Source organism: Tupaia chinensis, unplaced genomic scaffold, assembly GCF_000334495.1.
Source record: "Tupaia chinensis unplaced genomic scaffold, TupChi_1.0 Scaffold139245_1, whole genome shotgun sequence".
Lineage (NCBI taxonomy): Eukaryota > Metazoa > Chordata > Mammalia > Scandentia > Tupaiidae > Tupaia > Tupaia belangeri.
Genome location: NW_006199134.1, coordinates 483349 through 488109, shown reverse-complemented (window position 1 = coordinate 488109; position 4761 = coordinate 483349).

The following is a 4761-nucleotide window of genomic DNA, read 5'->3' as shown; positions in this document are numbered from 1 at the left end:
CGTCCTCTCTTTCCCGTGAGTGCATGAGCCATCTGGCAAAAAATAAGAAAAAAAAAGGTAAACAATGTGTCCAGATACCTTTAAGTTCCTACCATCTGTTCGATTTTGTTTGTTCGTTTGATATAGGGTGCATATGCTTACCAAAGAGAGAGAGAGAGAGAGAGAGAGGGAAAGTGAGAAATCGCTCTCCGGGGAGCTGGTCATGCCGTAGCACTTTTTCCTCCATTCTCCTCCGGGGACTCTGGGCGTGATGTTCAAGGCACCGAGTCTGAGATTCGAACCATGTGGCTGGCCCTGTGGGATCCAGCTGCCTTAACCACCATACCAAGGGGTGGCCCTCTTTCCTTTTATTAAAGCGTCTATGGATGTGCCTTCTTCAGAGACACATCTGGCTCACTCCCTTCCTTCGTCCAACCGTTGGCTCACCTTCTCCGTAATCACAGCCTTTCTGAATCGTAGCTCTCGCTAACTCACAGCTTAGTGGTTACGGGAGCCAGATCCCAAACGGCTGACCATGCTTTGAGTCCCAGCCCCAGTGACCTCAGAAACACACAGAGACTAGGTGCAATGTGCCCCAAATTCCCCAAATCCCCGCAGGACGGAAAATGCAGGAGAGGGGACTGCATCATGATCACACACTTCACCGGAGGTACAGCCTCAACCTTACTATCATGACTCTCCTAATGGCCTTATAATTCCTCCCCAAATAAGAGCAAGCCCTATAAACATTTTTCTGAGACTCACAGAAAACTCAAGGCTTAAGGCTCCAGATGAATAAAAAAGTCATCTTTTGCTTGCTCCCCTAGTTCTAGATCTTAGCAATACTTGTGGGGAGATTTTTTTTTAAAACTCAGAGAGGTAATTAACTATTCATCCAATTAGATTATCCTCCTATCTCATTTCACGAAAGAGAGGAAAATTCTTATCCAGATCCCCAGTGCTTATTATTGGCATTCTGCCAAGGCTTTATGTCTGACTCTTCAGCAAAGGATGTATGACTCTTGTGTTCCTGAACATGATTCTAAATCCAGACATGAAAAGTTATTGGTGAAACCCCACTACCCAGCATTCCCAATTCTGGGGAGACTGGAATAATACAAGCTACAGCTGGGAATGTAAATACAATAATGAGATACTGCCATAGGCTCTAGTTGTGTTAAAGATTCAGAGAGACTGAGGCCAGTGAGGCAGCATGATGGTTAAGGTGCTGGATTCCCACATGGCTGACAGCGATTTTAGTTCCAGACCTGGTGGCTTGAAAATTATTCCGGATGCATGTGTGTGCATACCCAAAATCCCAGGAGGAGAATGGAGGAGAAGGGATAGCAATGTGTCCATCCCCACAAGGGGTGATTTCTCATTTTCCCTCTCACCATCTCTGTCTCCCTATGGTGAGTACATGCACCCATTGGCAATTAAAAAAAATAAATTAGATGCAAATTCTCCCCCATACCTGCCACCTCACTTTAAGCCCCCCAACTCTGTTGCCCTCCTCTCTTCCCCCAAAGCTTGTTGGCTTGTCACAGTGCAGAGCCTCGCGAGAGGACATGAACACAGATGACGCTGAGGGCATGCTCTGGGTCACTTCTCTGCTATAACGTCCATCAAAACTACCGAATCTCGCAATGTTACGTTGCCCGGAAATCCAACTGAAGACTGGGAAGAGTCATTGGGCCTTTTACCCGAGTGGGTTTAGGAATCATTGTTCTCATGCCCTGCTGCGGTTGGGAAGTATCCCCCAAAGTTCTTGTGTTGTTGGAAACTTCCTCCCAACGTGGGGATGAAGTGTCGCGAGGTGAGACCTTTACCAGGGCAGTAGGCCGTGAGAGCGCTGCTCTGCGGACAAGTGTACGTGAAGACCTGGCTCACACGCCCATTGGCCTCCTCTCGCTCCCTCCGGCTGCCCTCGCCCGGGATGGTGGAGTACAAAGCCCCTCTCCGGGTGCCAGCACTCGGCTCTTGGACTTCCTGGCCTCTGGAGCCAGGCCCACTACATTTCTGTCCACTATAAAGCACCGCCTGTGGGGCTCTGCTGTAGCACGGCAAGTGGGGGGAGCCTCCCACTGTGAGGTGTGTCAGTTCCCGGGTCTTCTCCCAACCCAACCCCTGCCTGAAGGTTAGTGCCACAGGGCAAAGCTTGTGCCTGCTTTATTCCCTGCTGTCTCCTCCGCACCTAGCATAGTGCCTGGCACATAGTAGGTGCTCCGTAGATATTACCAGGTGAGTGCATGTGCAAGAGGCAGGCTGAGAGGGGAGGCCCCAGCTGAGCTCAGGTGGGAGGCGGCAGGACGCACAACACATGGCCCTACCTCGCTGTGCCTGGGGCCAGGCCTGGACAGCCCGGGCTACAACAGGAGGTGCAGGCATTGGGCACAGACTGCAGGTGACACTGCTCCAACCTGAGGGACACGGATGAGGTGGAGACCAGCATCCCTAGTGGTACAAGAGAAGTCCTCCTTTCCTGTGAACTTGAGAACAGGAAGGGCCAGGGCTGGGGGACAAATCCTTCCATCCCCCGAAGGTATCACCAGCCTCCTCCTTCTCCCTTGGCTGTGGTTCTTCTCCTGCCCAGGAGGGAGGGAAGGGAGGTTGACGTGGGGATTTCATGTAGGTTGTGTGGGGCGGGGGGCTCCCTCTTGTCCCTGCCTGGCTCTGAACTTGGTCTGAACCCCTGTGAGCTGTTCTTGGAACCCAAGTACTGAAGGGCATGCCTGGGAACAACTGCCCTGACAACGTGTCCCTCCCCTGCACCGCCCTGCCCCTGGCCTGCTCCCAGAGCGACCCCAGGGCTGGCAGGGCCAGGCAAGAGTAGCCCCCATGGGGGTGGAGGGCGCTCTGTTTCCGCCTGCCATTCCCACCTGGCCATTGGCCTCTGGCCTTACTCAGGAATCGGCCATCCCGCAGGGCCGGTTCTGGGCTCACACCCACAGCCACCTGTTCATCCACACTCTCCACCTGGCTCTGCGTCTCTACCCTGAAGACTCCGCCCACGGCGTCCCTTTCATCCTCTCCCTCCTCCAGCAAAAGGAGGAGGGGTTTGGGACCTCTGCTCAAAAGGGACTATTGTCAGCCCCAGCAGGTGGTGTGATGGTTACATCCCCAGACTCCCACATAGTTGACAGCAGATCGAGTCCCGGACCTAGCGGCTTAAAAACTCATGCCAGGAGTGTGTGTGTGTGTGTGTGTGTGTGTGTGTGTGTGTGTGCGCGCGCGCACGCGCACACCTAGAATCCCAAGTGGACAGAGGAGAAGGGATTGCAGTGTGACCATTCCCCCTGGGAGGTGATTTCTCCATTTCTGTCTCTCTTCCTCTCCTTCTCTCTGGCAATTGCACACACCCTATAGCAAAAATATCTCTCAAAAGACAAGAGGGACCAGCAGTTAGCATAATGGCTATGTCACTGGACTCCCAAGTAATCGACTGCAGTTCGAATCCCGGATCTGGTGGTTTAAACTCACGCCAGGTGCGTACGCATGCAGGCCCAAGATCCCGAGAGGAGAATGGAGGAGAAGGGATTGTGATGTGGCCGTCCCCCCTGGGGGGGGATTTCTTGCCTTCTGTCTCTCTGTCTCTCTCTGTGTCTCTGGCGAGCACACGCTCCCCATAGCAAAAACTTCTCCAAAAAAAAAAAAAGAGGAACTATTGTCAGCACAGTGTGCAAAGCCGCTCGGGACACCAGCGCAGCAGCGAGGAGGAAGCCTCAGTGTACTTGGGAAGGTCAGTTGTGTCTTCCTGCCGTGCTTCCTCTGAACCATGTCTGCTTAGGAAGGACCCTTCGGTCTGTGAGCCCTCCGAGGACGCAAAGGGAACGAGACGGAAGGGAGCCAGGAGGAAGTGATGCTCAAGCTGGAGGAGGAGGAGGTGTGAAGGCACTCCAGGGACGAGAACCGGCGTGCGTGCACGGTCTGGGGGTGCGAGGCACCGCCATGCGCTCAGAGCCGCCCTTTGCTATCTGCACGGCTGGGTGTCCACGGGAGGCTGAGGGGCCGGAGGCAGAGACACACTGGAGGCCAGGTCTCGTCGAGAACATCTGTGGACGCGATGTTTACGAGCACCCGTTCTTGACTCGGTGGAGGGTATAAGGATCAAATGGGGAGCCGGCAGGTGTGGTGTTAAGGCGCTGGACTCCCAAGGGGCTGACCGCGGTTCGAGGAAGCTTGCGAGCTTGGGCTGTGGCTGATGAAGGCCTCCTCCTGAGGCGAGGGTGGGGGCACGAAGCAAGGAGCTTGCAAGGTGGAGTTCAGGGAGCGGGGGCCCCACAGGCAGCCCCCCTCAGGCCTGCAGGTCGCTCCTGGAGGTGACCCTCCCTCTGATGGACCTGGGGTCGTTCTTAGCCCTGAGAACTCCACGCAGCATCTCAAAGCCCAGACATGGCTTTCTGGAGCCACCAGCACCCTAAGTAAGGGCACGGTTGCCTCCCCGTACCTGGTCTCCCAGTTACCTAATTCCTGATACAGGGGCACCCAGAGCAGCAGACACTGGCCACTGTCAGACACGGCGTTGTTTGCAGTCCTCAGGGCACCCATCTCCAGGCAGTGCGAGCCCCGTCCCTGGGTCCACAGAGGCGCAGGGCCCTGACTGCAGGGTCAGCCCAGGCTGCGTGGTATGCGGACATGTGGCAAGATGGAGACGCTCCCTCACTGAATGCACTTGCACACCTGCACCTGCACAGTCGGCCCCGTATACACACTTGCACACCCGCACCTGCACAGTCGGCCCCATATACACACTTGCACACCCGCCACTGCACAGACCGAGCC